Source organism: Petaurus breviceps, unplaced genomic scaffold, assembly GCF_028583685.1.
Source record: "Petaurus breviceps papuanus isolate PSGF00001 unplaced genomic scaffold, PetGlider_PUasm1.0 90775, whole genome shotgun sequence".
In the NCBI taxonomy this organism is placed as follows: domain Eukaryota; kingdom Metazoa; phylum Chordata; class Mammalia; order Diprotodontia; family Petauridae; genus Petaurus; species Petaurus breviceps.
In genome coordinates, this window is record NW_027187342.1 from 1,226,603 (window position 1) to 1,246,470 (window position 19,868).

Consider the following 19,868-nt stretch of genomic DNA (forward strand, 5'->3'; position numbering starts at 1 on the left):
AGTCTTTCTGATCCCAGTCCTGGCAGTCTATCTACTGAGTCACCTAACTACCTGTACTACACACACACACACACACACACACACACACACACATAATACATACATATAAATTTTAATCTGTATATATATCCATATAATTTAATTTACCATGTACAAATGGTATCTATAACGAGGCTATCATTGGTACCTTTAGTTGGTTGCTTATTTAGTAAGAGTAAAATTCAGCAAACCTTTGGGAAATGTGCCACTGCATTGTCTGAGTTATCCAAGGGAGCTTCTCTGACATGGGTGTCTCTTTGCATTTCTACAATGGCATGTTTGCCAACAGAGAAGAATCCAGTGAAGAGCACAGGACTGTGCATCTCTCTCTTGATATATGTTTATATACATATCTGTGTATACAAATATACATATATACACACACATATATTCCATCATGTTGATCTGAGTCACCAAACTCACACATGTGCCAGGAAATACAGACATTTTAACACTCTTTTAAAATGCATTTTACTTTAAATGTATTTTAGGATTCCATCCTGGGCTTCCAAGGCAAAAGAAGATCTTCTCAATTTGACAGAAGAAATGTATCTTGGTCAGGAACTTTTTCAGAATAATTTGAAAGGGCTGTAAGAGGGATTGGATTTTTTCTTCTTCACAGAATATCTTGTAGGGATACAGCAATATTGTAAGGATAATCAACTGTGAGGAATGTGATAACTGATTAACACAATAATTGTAATAATAACAATTATAAATAAAAATAAAAATAAAGATAACAAATAATAACAAAATACAAATAATTAATACAATGATGCACCACAACTTCAAAGATGTAAAAATGCTATCTACCTCCATATAGAGAACCAGGTTCTCAGAGCACAGATTAAAGAGGATATACATACATATGTACATATATACATATGTGTGTATACATATATCAAATGTTTCTTTTTTTTAAGAACCTAGCTAATGTAGAAATATATTTTACATGATTCCATATGTATATTGGGTATCATATTTCTTGCCTTCTCAATGGATGGGGGAGGAATGGAGAAAGACAAGAGAGTTTGGCAGTAAAAATTAAATAAAATTTTCACCCTAAATTTTTTTTTCTGCTTGGTCCCAGAGGGCAGAACAAGGAGCAATGGGTCACGGTCACAAAGAGAGAAATTTAGGGTTGACATCAAGAAGAACTTGCTAAAATCTAGAGCCGTTCAGAAGAGGAATGAGTGGCTCTGAGAGGTGGTAGCTTCCTCTTCCTTGGAAGTCTTCAAGCAGAGTCTGGATGGCCATTTATTGAGAACATAAAAATACAGAATGCTTTTAGGTTTGAGTTGAAGTTGACAAATACTGAGATATTTTCTTTTTCTCAAACTCTATGATTTTGTGCCAATTCTCTCATTTATATAAAATCATGTAAATTATGTACATTAGGATATTCTTGATGAAAATATTAAAAGAGAGAATAAGTAAGGCTCACATAAATTTTTTAGCAGATCACATTTTCACAGTCATACAGCTGATTGAATAATGGAGGAAATACAATATCTTTGTCTGTTTATTATTTATTGATTTCCAAAAAAGCCCTCTGAAATGTACGGACTTGATAGAGCTCTTTGGGATGATGTTTGTCTCTAACAAGAAGTCTCTCATCCATATGTTAAGACCATGTATGATTCTTTGACAATGCAACCACAAACATCCTCTGATTATTAACATAAAATGAGATATAACACAGGAATATACATCCTCACCAAAGTTGTTCACCATTTTCATGGAGTATGTCCTTGCAGAGTCCAAATGGAGGAGAGATTCCCTATCGATGGTGAGGTCTTTCAGGTGATCCCATGTGTGGATGACATTTTGTGCTGATAGTATGAATCTCCAGAAAACTGCCAGGCTTCCTCAATAACATCCATGAAAACTAAAAAGCAACCAGCCTAACAATACATGGAGGAAAAAAAATAGGTTAAAAATGCCTAATATATATCCTTAGACATACGGCTAAATGGGCAGTCCATTGTGTTAATACATTAGTACATATATGTTGGATAGAAACAACAAATAGATATTGATCTAGGCTCTGAATTACAAAGTAGTAAGAGAAAGGTTGACTTGAATTTGAGATATTGTGTAGTGATTTCAATTCTTTCATGTTGTTCCATGACAAAAACCCTATATTATTATACCTACAAATAAGCTGCATGGTTTCAAATCTTAGAAAACCAGTTTCTGAAGTATCCATATTCTGACTGAACCCACGGGCAATGTAGACACTCATGGTGCATGTAAGTGGGCTATGTTATATCATCAAAAATGAATAACATGCAAAAAGATTCATATAGGATATCATCGAGGAAATGTGTTATGGGAAAAGGAGGCAGGCCAGGCAAGTAGCAGGAATGAGGAATATATAGTTGGATAATCAAGGTATTGTATTAGAATCTCTGAAATATGAAAGAACCTATAGGAATGATTCTATCTCTTTGGACAGATTTTCTATGGAGGACTTAATGGGAGACTGTAGGCAAGTCAACCGGATGAGAAGGCACAAGTATAGGCTGGGATGTGCTACAGCCAACTCTGACTAGCATAGGAGAGCTGATTGTGAAACTTTCAGTGTGAGCATTTACATTTTAGAAATCAGAAAACACAACAAATCAGGGTTTGTTTTTTGTTTGTTCTGATGATCGTCTAGACTTTAAAAGGGGATGGAGAAAATATTAATGATGCGGAACAAACTTACAAGTATGTTGTACATAAATTTTTTTCAAAAAGGCAATTGTTAAACATTTACCTATATAACTCTGATATTGACATTCTATGATTCAGTAGAAAAAAATGGGAACATTTCTTCTCTCTGGCTGAATATACCCATCCTTTGTAAGCACTCTAGATTTTGGTAGTCTGCCTCGACCATGTCTGACTTGTTCTTCCCTTTCCAAGTAGTTTAAGTATTTATCACAAAGCACTCTGTTAATTTCAATGTGGAATGCAAAAATGGATAATAATAGCTGTGCTTTAGGTTTTACAAGTCACATTACAAATATTATCTCATTTGATCCTTACAACACTCCTGGGAGGTGAGTGCTATTGTTATCCCCATTTTACAGATTAGGAAACTGATGCAGACAGCTGTCGAGTGACTTGACAAGGGTTATACAACTAGCAAGTATCTGAGGTTGAATCCGAACTCAAGTTTTTTCAATTCTAGGTCCCATGCTCTATCCACGGTTCCACTTAGCTGCCTAAAGTCCTTGCTCAATGAACTCGTAGTATAATAGCTGAACGTGGAGTATAGTAGCTGAAATAACCTGTGAGTGAATAACTACAAACACAAGGCAGGATTTGGTACATGCCAGAGAAGTGAGTTCAGGTACAGAAGAGAATAACCAGTCAAGTAGATTAGGAAAGGGTTGGGCCTAACAGCTGATCAACAAGCACTTATTAAGGCCTTACTATGTGCTAGACTCTGGAAATATACAGAAAGTCAAAAACAGCACCTCTCTCAGGTAGCTCATAGTCCAACCGGTAAAATAATATAGAAACATAAACATACAAAATACTAGGAACATACAAGATATATAAGAGAGACAGATGAGACTTCTGCACATGAAGCCCTTCCTGGAGACCCTTGGATGTCTTCCCCATCATTATTTTATCTATTGTCATACTTACTTGTGTACATGCTTTGTGATGGCAGGCTCTATCTCATTTTCCTCCAGCTTTTTGTCTCTCCCAGTTCTGAGTAGAGGGCTTTGTATACAGTAGGTGCTAACAGATGCAGGAGTGAAGTTAGGAAGGTGCTTACCATTTTAGGATTAGCAGTTCTAGATGGTATTGATGTCATTCCTCACTTCTCCAAGTCCATGGCTTCTCCTTTTGGGGGAAAATTCCATGGAGGAATATGAGAATTTAGGTCCACAGGATTAAGAGATGGAAAGGGCATCAGATGATATCACCTTGTCTGACTTGCTTATATTCCAAATGAATAAAGGGAGGCCTAGTGAAATGTAATGACTTGTTCATATAGTAATTTGGTGGCAAAACCACTGTTGGAACCCAAACCCTCTCTCTCCTAATTTAACAAGGTTGTATTTCTCTGCTTTCCTACCCAAGGCCTCTTTTCTAGATCTAGGTCTTTCAGTTTAACCTTATATAGCAACATTTCATCTTCCCTCATCATGGGGATCCTCTCTGGCTGCTCTCCAGTTTGTATCAATGTTCTTTTTAAACAAAGCTGCTCACCAAGGTAACTTAAAGGATGAGCGTCTGGAACATACTGTGGGAATCCACAAGCTGTCATTCTTGTCTTCTACATATGCACCTAATTTATCTTAACCATGGAATCCATCTTACTGACAATGAACAGAAGGTACCTCTCATCTAAAATTCTAGCCACAGACAACTAATTTCAGTTTTTTTCTAGACTTTTTCCTACTTCTTGCTGTTCACTCATTTTAGTTGTGTCCAACTCTTTGTGACCCAATCTGGGGTTTTCTTAGCAAAGACACTGGAGTGGTTTGCCATTCCCTTCTCCAGCTCATTTTACAGATGAGGAAACTGAAGCAAACAGGGTTAAGTGATTTGCCCAGGGTCACACAGCTAGTAAGTGTCTGAAGCTGCATCTGAACTCAGGTCTTCCTGACTCCAGGCCAACCACCATCCATTGCACCATCGAGCTGCCCTACTTAGGCTCCCATATCTATTGTGTGTATGTGCGGAGCCAAAGAGGCCTGATCCAGAACTCAGACAATTACCCAATGAGAATGGACTCGAATATCAAAGACCTCTTTGAGATGCAACTTTTCCTCAAGTTAGCTCCTGAGTCCTTTTGATATGGGTTACACTTAAAAGGATGTTGTTTGAGCTCTGAGACCAACAAGCTCTGCCCCAAGACTTCAGCTGTTCAAAACCAAAATATTTGAATTCTTAGGTGGTCAGTCCCTATGCAGATGTACTTGATGATGTGGCTTTGGCTTCAGGCCTTGAAGCCAGCTCTCAGGAGCATCCTTTGTAATGTGACTGCATATGAAAGGAGTTAACTGGCTCTTCCTAAGACTCTCTGGCACCTAGAGAAGGAATACTTATCAAATTACCTATTCTGTGCTACTTCCAGGATACAACAGACTAGGTAATGATTAGAAAACTTGAGTCCCCTCCCTTTGTCTCATTGCTCTATAAAAACTTTGTCCTAAGAATCAATAAATGAAGCTCATCATTCTTCCTTGAACTACCCACATGGCCTGGTCATTTCTTATTCATGTCTCTGAATCATGCTAAGTGCTGGATACTGAGTTGCCCAAGGCATGTGTAACTATGGACCAGTCATTATATTTTTAGCTGAGAAATACCTAAATAAATTGTGGTACTAATTCCTTTGATGATACAAATTATGATCTTGCTAACCTAAGTGAAGGAGTGACAAAACTGAGAAAGAAATCTACAGGTAATTAACACTAATGAATAGAAACACAAATGTGTAAATTAAATACTAACAAAGGGGCTAGGACAATATAGCAAAAGAAAATTTGGGGCAGCTAGGTGGTGCAATGAATAGAGCACTGGCCCTAGAGTCCAGAGGACCTGAGTTCAAATCCGAACTCAGACACTTAACACTTACTAGCTATATGATCTAGGGCAAGTCACTTAACTCCAATTGCCCTGCGTTCTTCCTTCCAAAAAGACAAAAAAAAAAAAAAGCACACTGTGGCCAGGTTGGATTATACCAGGAATTTGAGGTGGTTAAGGGGGTAGCATAGAGAGTATTCCTGCTTCTATGCCACCATCTTGGCTCCACCCCCCCAGATCTTTCCTTAATATAGTAAATAGTTTCTCTCTAAAACCAGGAAGCAGGATTATATCTTATATCTAATGGAGACAAACAAAAGGTCTTCCCAAAATAACCAGAAGTTGACTGAAGAGTATTACTTTGCCACCATTGTTAAGTGTTAGAAATCATAGCTATAGGAATAAGATAAGATAATGAAATTGAATGAATAATAGACAAAGAGGAAACAAAATCTGATGATTTAATTAGAAAATTCTAGAGAGTCAATTAAGAAAGTCAGTTTTAACAATTGATGGATGACTTCCCTAAAGTTGTAGGATATAAAATAATTTTACATATTTCTGTAAATTACCAACAAAACTCAAGAGGAAGAAATGGAAAGAAAATTTCCATTTAAAATGACTAAATAATATATAGAGTATTTGGGAGTCTGCCTACCAAAACACACATTATATGGATACAGCTACAAAATAATCTTGAAAAAAATAAAGACCGACCCAAGTAAGTGGAGAAATAGCAATTGCTCATAAGTGGGTTGAGTCAATAAAATAAAAATGACAATACTATCTAAATTAATTCATTTATTCAGTATCATGTCAATCAAACTACCCAACGATTACTTTATAGAGCTAGAAAAAGTGATAATGAAATTCATCTGGAGGAAAAAATCTCAAGGTAACTAGTGAAAAAAGTGGGAAGAAACAGGGTCTATCCATACAAGATTTCAAGCTATACTACAAAGAAATAATCATAAAACAATTTAGTACTGATTAAAAAATAGAAAGAGCGGGGTGGCTAGGTGGTGCAGTGGAGAGAGCACTGGCCCTGGAGTCAGGAGGACCTGAGTTCAAATCCGGCCTCAGACACAACACAAAAAACTAGCCATGTGACCTTGGGCAAGTCACTTAACCCCAATTGCCCTACCTTCCCCCTCCAAAAAAGCAAAAAAAAAAAAAATAGAAAGGTTGATCAATGGATCAGATTAGGTACAAAACATATAGGAGCAAACACAGAAGGCTGGTGTTTAATAAGCCTTAGGACCCCAGATCTGGGGGGGGGGGTGGCGTGGTGGAGGGGGGGGGGGGAGGGGGCGAGTAAAGGCTTATCATTTAACAAGAATTATTGGGAAAATTAAAAAGTAGTCTGGAAGAAATTTGATTTATACCAACAACTCACACCATATAACAATATAATCTCTAAATGGATACATGACAATTATAAAAGGTCACACCCTATCAAAGGAATCAAAGGAATAAGAAATTACTTTTCATATCTTTATAAGATATAATATATATAGGTTTATAACCTAACCAGGGATAGAGAGGATTATTTTATATCCTACAACTTTAGGGAAACCATCCATCAATTGTTAAAATTGACTTTCTTATTTGACTCCCTAGAGTTTTCTAATTATATCATCAAATCAGAAGATAACAGACAATTTTTATTATATAAAATTAACATGTTTTTTTCTCACAAAATCAATGCAGTTAAAATCAGAAAGAACAAAATTAACTGGGAAACACATCTTTGTAGAAAGTTTCTCTGGTAAAGGTCTCATTTCTAAGATTTGTGGATGTGCGTGTATGTGTATGCATGTATCCAATTCAAATTTGCAAGAACAAGAGCTATTCCCTCTATGAGTAAATGGTCAAAGAAAGGGATCCAAGCTATCAGCGACAATATGATCAAAATGCCCCAAATAACCAATAATTAGAAAATGCAAATAAAACAATCCTAAATTCCACCTCATACCCAACGTAGTGGCAAAAATGACAAAAATGGAATATGAAAAATGTTGAAGAGATTCTAGGAAAACAGGCATGTTTCTGTCCTCTTGGTTGAGCTGTAAATAGGTCTGGCTGTTCTGGAAAGCAATTTGGAACTGTGCTTCCATGACACTAAACAGATACCACTAACAGTCCTGTAAACCCAAAGAGATCAAATAAAAACAAAAAGGACCTATGTATACAGAGGTATTCATTGGAACTTTTTCTGTAGTGTCAAAGAACAAGTATTTTTTATTCATAATCTTTTTTTTTTTTTTTTGCTTTTTGGAGGGCAGTTGGGGTTAAGTGACTTGTCCAAAGTCACATGGCTAGTAAGTGTATCAAGTGTCTGAGACCAGATTTGAACTCAGGTCCTTCTGATTCCAGGGCTGTTGCTCGATTCACTGCACTACCCAGCTGCCCTTATTCATAATCTCTTAGCCAAAATAGACTGAAAAGCAATAGTGGCAAAGGTCTAGAAACTCATGGGGTACTCATCAATTGGGGAATGGCTGAACAAATAATGGCATATAAATATAACTGAACATTAAATTACCAAAGTAAATTATGAAAGGAAAGATTATGGAGAAACCTGAAAATTATATGAACTATTGCAGAGTGAAATGAGCAGAAGCAGGAAAATAATTTACATAACAACAAAAAGATAAAGAAAAGCAACTTGGAAAACACTTCAGAATTCTGATTGATATAATGATCAACCACAATTTCAGAAGATAGATGATAAAGTGATAGACTCAGGTTGCAACATGAGATACGCATTTTTGGACCTGGTCAATGTGGTCATGTTTTATTTGACTATACATATTTAGTACAAGGATTTTATTTTATTTTATTGTTCAGTTGATGTGGTAGAGATGGGAGGGATATCATCTAAAGTAAGAAGAGAACAAAAAGTCAGAAAAAAATTATCTACAAGTAGAACTGCTTTGGAGGTTACATGTTCAACTTCTTATAAACTTGGTGAGAATGACTAGTTCTATACAATAGAGATTTGTGGGTTTGTGTACAATCCTCTCCTATCTTACAATTTACAAAAAAAAATCCTCTTTTTTTTGGTGTTTGCTAAATTCAGTATAAAAAATATGGCACTGTAAGAAAAAGTGAATGTAAAGAATTCAGAGATGCATCTGAAGATTTGTAAGCCCTGATACAGCGTGCAATAAGCATAAATAGCAAAACAATATACTGTACACAATGACTACAACAATTATAAGTGGAAAGAACAACAATAAAGAAGAAACTGAACCCCATGTAATTATAATTACCAAGAAGCTTGGTTCTAGACAAGATTTCAGAAAATACACATTCCTCTCTTCTTTGCAGAGAAAGGCAACATGGGTATGGGATATGTGTGGGAAAGTTTTGCTCAATTGATTTTTCTTTTCTTTTTAAATTCTTTGTTACAAAAAAAAAAGGCTGGTTGGGTAGGGGCAGAAAAATGGATATATTCAGAAATAAAAGTGATGTAAATATGAAAGAGATCACTAATTTTTAAAAAAATTCCATCTGGTAAGTTCCCCAATATCATTTAACCAGTCAATATCTCCCTGATATTAATTACCCAGTTGATATCGAACATCTTTTACAAAAGGATATTTACTGAGAAGGTATAGCAAGTACCGAAGTATAACAAAATCCCCCTGAATTGAGGGCACACACTCTCCTCCAAACACACACTCATTCCCTAGGGAGAGTGGACTCAAACTTAAAATGATTGCTACATAACATTCTCCCTTTCCCCTTGTGCTGGGAACCCTTTTCTCTTTTCTGGTAGTCCTCACAAAGTTCAATTTAGTGTATTGCTGTTGGGCCCTCAGATGACTTTGATGGATCTACTACTCTCATGGGTCACCAAGGCATTGCCATCTCAGGATATTCATTGACCTAAGATCAAGAAGTTGGCACAACGGATAGAGCACAGGCACTGGAGTGAGGAAGATTCATCTTCCTGAGTTCAAATCTGGCCTCAGACACTTACTAACTGTGTGACCCTGGGCAAGTCATTTAACCCTATTTGCCCCAGTTTCCTTATTTTTAAGTGAACTTGTGAAGGAACTTGCAAACCATTCCAGTATCTTTGCCAAGAAAATCCTATGAGGGGTCATGAAGAGTTGGACACAACTGAAACAAGTGAACAACAACAGAGATCAGGAAAGAAGAAACACACCAGGAACAAAATGGATAGAAAGGCAGGGCCATCAAAGCTGCTGCCCTTTTCCCCACAAGGAGGCTCATCGCAGCTCTTCCTCCTTGAAAGCTGTTAGGGATAAGAGAGATTGTCTTCTTAAAACTATTGTATGTATACTGTGTTCTGGCTTAGTAGCCAGTTAAAAGGTTTCTTAGCACTGGAATGTAAGCTGACAAGTAGCAGTCAGAGGCTACCTGAGTGTATTCTGCAAAGGAGTAAAGGGGCCCTAGCATGCCCAGAAACAGATTCACCAAACCTCCATGTGGGTTGCAATAAGGCAAGGCATATTGTGACTACTCTAAGGATGATGCCAGTTCCCTTGCACAGAAATGGAAATGGAATTACAGACTTAGAGTTGGCCATGACCTTAATTAGTCATCTAGTTCAATTTCCTCTTTCTACAGGTAGAGAAACTGAAGTTCAGAATGACTTGGCCAAGGTCACACAAATAGTAAATTATAGACTCAGGATTCAAGATGGCACAGTGACTAGAGCACTGGATTTGGAGGTAGGAAGATCTGGGTTTAAATCTGGCCCCAGATACTTACAAACTGTGTGATTCTAAACAAATTGCTGAGCTCTGTTTGCCTTAGTTTCTTCATCTGTAAAATGAGATTAATAATAGCACCTATCCTTAAAGTTGTGAGAATAAATTGATATGGTTTTTGTAAAGTACTTTGCAAAATTTAAAGTTTGATACAAATGCTAATTATTACTAATTATCATTAATAATATTTATCTTCTGTCTCCAAAACTAATACTCTCTCTATTATACCATGCTGCCTCCCAATGTAGCTAATAGAGCTAGAAGCAGAGTAAACATTCAGTAAATTGGAGGATTTAGAGCTGGGAGAGAAATCTTATTGTCCATTCTCCTCTTTTAAAGGTGAGGAAACTGAGATCTAAAGGCATTCAATGACTTGCCCGAGGTCATGCAAATGGTAAATAACAGAGTTAAGATTTTAACCCTTTTTCTTCGGTTCCAAAGCTATTGTACATCCTCTATCCACTACACTGGACATTTCCTAAATGAGTTTCCAGTTGACTTGGGAACATGATATAGACACACAACATCAACAACAACACCAGGAAAAGTAAAACTAAGGGCAGACATGACAAGTACCATAAGAAAGGTACAGGTTGCCATAGAAATTCAAAGAGGGAAGGGTTCACTTCTGACTGGCAAGATGAGGAAAGGCTATGCAGAGGAATTGACATTTTGACTGGGCTTTAAGGATAAATAGAATCTCAGTTCCTGCTAAAGGAACAGCATTAACCAAGGAATGGGAGGCAGGAAAACACAGGGAGAGTTTGGTGAATAGTAAATAGTTCAGTTTGTCCAGACTGATGAGAACTTACAGAGGAAGAATAAGAGATGAAATTGTAAAGGTCTATCCATAGGGGGCCTGCCACAACAAGGTATTGGAGATTTACAAGGGGAGTGTAATGAGAATGGGAATTTGAAGATCTTCCCTGCCCCTTCATAGACCGAGGGGGGAGTTTGAAGACCTCCCCTGCTTTGAAAGTAAACTCCGACTCCTAATAGGCTGAATGAGATAATATGGACCTTGTGATGGAGGGAATTTGCTGAAGGGTGGAGCAGAGCCCACAGGAAGCTTTCCTGCTGTGAAGATAAACTCTATCCTCTAATAGGCTAAATATAGTCACATGGTGCCTTTGGTGGGAGGAATTTTGCTGAAGGGAAGCAGAGTCCACTGGAAGCTGGTCAGAGCTAGCAAGATGGGAGGGGGGGGGGGGGAAAGGACGCTCATTAAGGAGATAGAGAGGTTTGTGAGTAAATATTGATCTTGTATTAGTTTGTGGGAAGGCTGAAGGATACTATGGCTCTCAGCGTTATCATGGCTTCTGAATATCTTTGGTACTATGATGGAATCAGCTTACTGGTTTTGGGATTTGGTTTCCTGGTGCCTAAATAAATGCTTCAGTTCTATCCTCTATCTGGAGAATCTGGTATATTTTGCCATCGAACGTTATGCGATACTTATAGTCACGGTCTTTATCGTGATCATGGGTGCTATAAATATTGCATTGGTGCTATAGGGAACCACAAAAATTTTTTGAGAAGGGTGTTCATACATTTAGAGCTCTGTTTTGGAAAATTAATGTGGCAGTTTCTATAAACTGTATTGGAGTGGAGAGAGATCAGACAATGACTGCTCAGGAGGTTACTACAACAGTTCAGGAAAGGGATAATGAAACCTAGCTTGGAAATAGGTAGTGAGAATGGAATGGGGAACATGGGAGATACAATATAGCAGGAATTGATCAGAAAACATGGCTTCAAATTCTGGCTCAGCTGCTAACTAGCAGTGTGCCTTTGGGCAAGTCATTTCCCAAGCTCATGTTTCCTCATCTGTAGATTGAGAAGGTTGCTCTAGAAGCCTTTTGAGATTCTTTCCAGAGCTCTGACATTCTAAGTTCTAAAGTCACTTCCAGCTATAACTTTCTATGTTCTATTTCCAAAAAGATTATCTCATCCTTTCTAGTTCCCAAAAGTCCTGTTAGATACCTTTAAAACTGAGATATAAATACACTTAACAATAGAAAGTAGGGGCCAAAAACTTGATGACTGTCTCAGTTTAGCAGAAAAGAGTCAATGCTTTGCTTTGATGCCGTCCTCATTCCCCCAGCTGCCTGTTAATAAGACATCACCCTGCTATTTGTTAAGATGCAGCTGGGGAACTTTGGCTTTTTGTAACAAAGAAACAAAAACTGGGGGTTCTTTTGCCCTTAATAATAAAGTGACCTCAGCAGATCTCTGATCTTTTTCAGAAAGTTTCTGGGGGAAAAAAAACAAACTTTCTGATTGATTTTTATTTCAAAAGTTTGAAGAGTGTTCAACCTGGGTACAGAGTTTACACCAAAGCCAGTAGGGGTTGGAACGTGGTGGTAGGGTCAGAAATTAGGTGTCTATGATCTGAACTCTGTACAATGAACAATTCTGTCTCAGAAATCTGAATAAGCTGTTGCTATTGCTCTCTCAGCCTAACAGGGCTCACAGTATCCATTAGCTATGATAAAAGAGCCTCAGCTCTGGATTAATTTGCTGCTAGTAGAGATTCCTGGAGTTCCTATGTGCCTAAAAAAATCTCAGATCCCATCTCTATAACAAATGTCAGCCACAGGGAACCCTACTCTATTTATGTCTCAGGACTTACTTTAGACATAGGACCAACCTCCTCATTATTTTCCCCTCACAAGTATTTTGTTAGTTAATTTTATTCAGCCAACACTCGGGCAGCATATACACTGAAACCGGAACAAAATCAAGCAAGTGAACAAGGCTATATTAAGTACCAGACGTTGTCTTGGACATAGAAGGACAAAAATATAAGACAAATTCTAACCTTAAGGAATTTGCTTTCCATTAGGGAGCTATTCAAGGGAGACTGGCGTGGTCCCTTTGCAAGAATGACACCCCCATTCAAGAAGCATTCTTTTTAAAGAGAAGAGTATAACAATGGTTGATGAATAGAGTTGGCTTTGGAATCAGCAAGAAGAGCTGGGTTTAATCCTCCCTCTAAGGTAGATTAGTCATTTGACCAGAAACAAACTCTCAATACACCAGTCAACTCTCTAAAGCTATATGGGTGGATACTTCTATGGCTGCAGAAGCAGAGGGCGTTGCCTCACAAGGGAGTTCCCTCACAAGGGAGTTGCCCATACTTCTAAGATCATAAATCCTAACCCCAAAAAAGAAATAGAAAAAAAATGTTATTCAAGAGAAACTTCACATTGGAAATCTAATGAGCATTCCATATAGACACAGCAAAGTGCCTATAAGGCAGGGGTTCTTAACTTTTTCTTTTATCCTGGAAGGGTTGGGGGAGAAGGAAATAACTATTTATATAGCCCCTACTATGTGCCAGATACTGTGCTAAGTATTTTATAAAAATATTTCCTCATTTCATTCTCACAAGAGACCTGAGAGGTTAGTGTTGTCTCCATTTTACAGCTGAGGAAACTGAAGCAAACAGAGGTTAAGTGACTTGCCCAGAATCACACAGCTAGTAAATATCTGAAGCTGGATAAGAACTCAAGTCTTCCTAACTCCAGGCCTAGAACTCTATTTACTGCACCACCACCATCATGGACCCCTTTGGCAGTCAGGTGAAGTCTAATATTATTGTCAGTTGTTGTCTATGTTCATAATTGAAGGAAATGTATCTCAGCTAGAGAATAGTGAAAATAAAGATGAAAATTTTTATGGACTCCTTGAAATTTAGCCATAGGCCTAAATTAAGAACCCCTCTATGGAAGAATATGCTCAAACTGAGCCAGGTGACTGTGAGCAGGATGCCCCTCTCTATCAGCCACTTTGTAGGCTAGATTCTCTGTCTCCCTATTATGGAAATGTAAATTTCCATAAAAAAAGATCTTCCCTGCTCCTAGGCCCTTTGATAGGCTTAAGTGCATCTGGAGCCTGTGGTGGGAGGCTTGTTTTTCAGGAGATACTTTGTGATTGGGCAGTGGATCAAGAGGGTGTTATATTCTCTGAGCCAGGAGAAGGCTATATAAACCCTGATGTGAGGTTTTTGGGGGGAGCTTACTTTGAGAAGTGTTGTGTGATTTGACCAGACAAAACTCTGGGCAGCCTTTGAAAACCCAGATACTGATGCTTCCCTCTCTGGTAACTGTGACTAGGTATGGATGTAATGGTCAGACAGTTGGAAGTCTGTCTGCTTGAAATGTTTCTCTGTCTTCTTGTAACTTCTGTCTGTATACTCTGAAGTTCAGGGTGCTGACTTTTTCCCCTGAATTAGGTAAATGATATGTTTGATTCATTAAAGCAAGATTGTTAACCCATTTTGAGTTGCTTTCCTTTAGAAAAGCAGATCTAAAGAATCTATGTTGGTAGCCACCCTGGGGATGCTGGGGTGCTTGCTGCTACACTCCCCCTTCCTACCCTCTACCCCTTAACATGGATATGGAAGAGAAATACAGGGCAAGTGGAAAGAGAGGTGATTTCATCCTTCAAGATGGGCTGGACACATCACACTCAGTTTTAGGGACTAAGGACTCTTTCCTGTAGCTCATTACTACCCCTTTCCCTCCTACGTTTTGTAATACTAAAATCATGCAGGGAAGTAAGGCAAGATTTGGATGGCATACACCTTCCCACTCACTGGAGTCCTGGTTCTTAAACTAGGGCTCTGGCAAGAAAAGGTGGGCCTCACCCTCCTCTTCATCAACTGGCAATTTACTATCAATTGTGGTTGTGAAATGAATAATGATAACTCAGGGAAGAATCAGAGAATTTTAGAGTTGGACAGAAGTCATCTGGTCTAACTTCTACAACACAGCTCCCTCCCCCTAATTTACTGATAAGGCAGTTGTGGTAACACATTAGGAAGATTTCTGTGTGAGTGTGTGCACATGGATGCACATGTACATGCCACAAAACACCAAAGTTTTGGAAAAAATCAACACTCTCCAAATATCCATCTATACCATTATTGTAAAAACCCTCTCAAAGCCTAGTCCATGGTCCTTGTCATTGGAGGAATGGCAGAGTAATATAAGGCCAAATGATCTACAATGGGAGCTCTGTATGCCTGAGGCCACTCTAACAGCTGTGAAGGCCTGCCAGGAATCTTGAAATATTGGCTAATTGAGCTCTGATTATACTGTTGATTCATAGCTTATAGCATTTCACCCCCCCCCCCCCAAATATAAAAACAAAAAAAAAACGTATTGAATAAAGAGCAAAAAGTATGTCAAAAAGTCATGGAGAGTATAAATAGCAGCTAATTATCATTCCAGTAATTATTGAACAGTCTGCCTAAATAAATGCATGATGCTTTGTTGATCATCACAAAACCTTCGACTCAATTCCACACCCACAGCCTATTCACATATTGTACATATAGAAAATAGAGCCAAGTCTAGGGAAAACACTAGCAGGTATGGGGGACCTTCAGCCTCGAGGCCATATGTAGCCCTCTAGATCCTCAAGTGTGGCCCTTTGGATTCAGTCAAAGAGCCATCCTTGAGGACCTTGAGGCCACATGTGATCTCAAGACTGCAGGTTCTCCACCCCTGCACTAGAGTATTTAACATTCACATGGTAGATCATCCTCCTTAAAGCATGAAACCAACCTAATAATGCAAAGCTAAATTCATATCAAATATAGCATTTTCAAGGAGACATTATAAGCCCATTATGGTTCTGCCTGATCTAAAATCCATTATCATCTCTCCTAAATAAAGTTAGCACAACTTCTGGATTACATAGGGAATCAAACCAAAATCAAAATCAAAAACCTATCAATCACTTGACTTTCCTGGACAGCATCAAACTATGTGGCTCCACTCAAAAGCACATTCAACAGCTTCATTATTTTGTGAAATCTTGATCCAGCAACATTGATTTGTCATTTAGATTCTCAAATACTCAAAGGGATCTGTGATTTCTTTCATCTGGAAACTCCCTCCACAGAGACACACTGCAATCCATCCATGACTTCCCATCCTGTGTGACTCCTGTCTACATCTTTTTCAAAAGTTCACCACAAAGGATCCACCCAGTATATGCATATTTTCTTTTTCTTTCTCCTAACACCATGATGGTTCCAGTGGAGGAGTCTGACTGTCCACCCATCTTCCTTTGCTCTCACAATATCACCAACACATCTATTCTTTCTGTCATACCACTCTTTTATTCTGTCTTTTATTCCTGTTATTTTTTGGATTTCCTTTTTGGTTATATGTTGCAGCCTGTTCACACCCACCATGTGTCTGTCCATTGCCCTCTGTGGGATACCAATTTTTAATTCTTCAAAAGTGGTGATATTCCATGTCTTGCTGCCATAAAGTGACATCTGCAAAATGTTAGTGTTGAAGAGATGAACCTTTGTTTCCATGGGAAGTTTAGGGTCAATAAAAGGGCTTTGCAATTTCCTGAAAGTAATCCAGCCCACTCCTTTTAAACTCTGGTCCCAGTTAATTGCCCTTTTGTACAGTATGTCCCAAATATGCATGTTGTTGGACAAATTCTATAGGGCATTCATCCAAATGCATGGTGAAATCTAGGCAAAAGATTCTTCTGACTCTGTGTAAGGTCCTTGTCCAATGGCTAGTGAGTAGACATTGCTACAGGAGCTGAATCATATCATAAAGGCCACCATGAAAATAATTGCAATTTATGTACTAATTACTGAGGATAAAGTGGGAGAAAAAATTTTATGAAGAACTTAATAAGGCCCTGCACATTAAATCAACATACACTCTGATCCTTGGTGAATTCAATGCAAAGGTGGGAAAAGGTGAGGATAAAAGAAAGTACATCAACTAATATTTATAAAGTGATTTAAGGTTTACAAATCACTTCACAGGGGGCAGCTAGATTGCACAGTGAATAGAGCCCCAGCCCTGGAGTTAGGAGGACCTGAGTTCAAATCCAGCCTCAGACACTTAACACTAGGTGTGTGACCTTGGGCAAGTCACTTAACCCTAATTGCCCAACCCTCCCCCTTCAAAAAAGTAAACAAAACAAAACAAAGCACTTCACAGATTATTTCCAATTTACTCTCACAACACCAGTGGGAAGCAAGTGCTATTATTATCCCTATTTTACATATGGAGAAACTGAGGCAGCAAGGTAAGTGACTTACCTAGAGTTATAGGGTCCAAGGCTGAATTTGAAGTCTGGTGTTCCTGACTCCAGGTCTAGAGCTCTTATTCTCTGCTCTATCAAGATGCCTCTAGGAAAGAAACATATGAGTTAGTATGATTCAACAGAAATAGATGAGAGTGGTCAAAGATTTGTAGATTATACAGAAACCTCATGGCTTTATATCATAAACCTTTTTTCAGAAAAAAGGATTGGTAGGCACTGGATATGGGGAGCACCAAATAATACCACATGAAACCACAAATGACTAAATTTTAACAGATAAGGACAGACATTATCGAGAAGGGTGGTAGGCCCTGAGTAAGCTATTTGTGCACATTCAGACCACTGACTCCTTCAAGCTCATATCAGAATTTTCAAGGGACAAAAAATAAGGAGGAGAAAGAATAATAAGGAGAAACATGAACTCAACTGTCTCCAGGATCCCTCACGCCCATCACGCTACCAAGCTGTCTCTCTTGCTAACCCCGTCATTACTTACTTCACGGGGTTAGTGCCCAGATCCTCCCAACTCTCAGTTCAGCATTCATTCCTTTCCATTACCTCTCTGGCAAGCTGTTTGACTCATTTTTCCCATCTGTAAATGAGGAAGTTAGATTAGGTGATTTGAAAAGTCCCTTCCAGCTCTTCAAGAAAAAGAATCCATTTCCTCTGCTGGTTGTCACTTATTCGAACAAGACACATAACTTCTCTATTTTTTTCACTTCTCCATCTGGGTTATCACTAAAAGTTCCCCAGAGACATAGATTTCCATGAAATTCAACCCCCATAAAACCCAGATAGAAAAAGAGATACATATGTTCAGCTGCAACTTGCTCAAACCCTAACCTCCTGATTCATAGAATTATAGATCATAGAATAAGAGTGAGGAAGGACCTTAGAAGTAAGTCATTTAAGCCACGAGCACAGGTAGGTAGGTGGCATGGTGGACAGAGTGCTGGCCTTGGAGTCAGGAAGACTCATCTTCATGAGTTCAAATCTGGCCGTAGACCACTACTAGTTGTATAACCCTGGGCAAGTCACTTTACTGTTTGCCTGAATTTCCTCATCTGTAAAATGAGCTGGAGAAGGAAATGTCAAACCAGTCCAGTATCTTTGCCCCCCCCAAAAACCCAAATGGGGTCAAATAAGAGTTGGAAACAACAGATCAATAACAATAAAGCCAAGAGCTCATGCTTACTTTTATAAATGGCCTAAAATTTCACTGTCTGACCAACAGAAGTGGCACAAAATTTCTGACTGGATTTGTTAACCTTGGGTTGAAATTACTCACTCATTTTTTGAAGGGGGGAAAAAATCTCCACTGAACACTTTAGTAGATTGGCATCAGCTCCAACTTGAATGTGAACTGGTCACAATATAGGCAAGGCCACATTCATAAGTAGGTGGGCATGGAGCATGGGTTGGGTGTGCCAATTCCCCAGACCACATTCCATGCAAGCCTATGATACCATACTATGCGTTCCATACCATAAATACTAGTCCAAACTATATAATATGAAACATGTTTGTTAAGCACTTCTGTGCAGGATATTTGTCTTCTTCCTAGGAAAAGTAAAAATGTTCATTCCAAACAGTTTGTCTCTTCAAGGAGCAACTGGTCTAGCCGGGACTTCATAATACTGCTTTTTCTTTTTTTCTTTTTTTACCCCGTGCTTAGCTCAGTGCCTAGTACATTATAAGTACCTAATGTATTCTTGCTGATTGTTATCAAAAGAAAATCTTATTAAAAGTAAAGAGGGAGAAGAAAATTATGAGGCTCCCAAATCCCACAAGGCCCCAAATTTGGTGTCCCCTTGCACTCACACACATCCACAATTGATGATAATCTGTTCATATGGGCACCATACACTAAGTCTTCTCTTTCTCTCTTGATCTTTGCTGAGTCTTTGCTGTTCCTTGCTGACAATTCCTCTGATTTAATTTCTTTATTGTTTTCTTCTATTTCCCTGGAATTCTCTAGGTATCATCTTATTGGGGCATTGGTAAGAACCCACTGCTCTCAAAGAACTCATGGGGTGAAAGAGTGTTAAATTTAACATTACAGTACATGCATTAAAATCCTAAGTCTGCCATTTTCTATCTGTGTAGCCGTAGTCAACCTGAGAAACAATGGGATTGGACCTCTAAAGTCCCTTCCTAGGCATCAAGTGATAGAGAATCTAAATTTTTAAAGAAGTTAAGTGAGTTTGGGGAGGAAATAGACAATAAAACTATACTAGTGGAGAACCTCAACTTTCCCTTCTCAGAACTAGATAAATCTAACCAAAAAATTAACAAGAAATTAGTTAAGAAGGTGAATAGAATTCTTGGAAAGTTGGATATGATAGATCTCTGGAGAAAATCGAATAGGAGTAGAAAAGGAAATACATTTTTCTCAGCAGCACATGACACCATATATTAGGGTATTAATTAACCATATATTAGGGCATTAAAAATTAA

At 38.3% G+C, this 19,868-nt stretch overlaps 1 long non-coding RNA gene across 3 annotated transcripts; it reads right to left on the bottom strand.

Annotated features, from left to right (window-relative positions):
* Window positions 1-493: 493 nt before the first annotated feature.
* LOC138146802 (uncharacterized) lies at window positions 494-18,817 on the bottom strand. Of its 3 annotated transcripts, none has more exons than XR_011164604.1 (6): window positions 18,700-18,803; window positions 17,908-18,003; window positions 17,407-17,496; window positions 3,815-3,882; window positions 1,758-1,943; window positions 494-702 (listed from the first exon to the last, which is right to left on the bottom strand). It is a non-coding gene; the product is annotated as an uncharacterized lncRNA (long non-coding RNA). The 3 variants fall into 3 exon arrangements; XR_011164605.1 differs by lacking the exon at window positions 494-702 and adding an exon at window positions 709-1,284; XR_011164606.1 differs by lacking the exon at window positions 17,908-18,003 and having other exon boundaries at window positions 18,700-18,817.
* Between the last annotated feature and the right edge of the window lie 1,051 nt (window positions 18,818-19,868).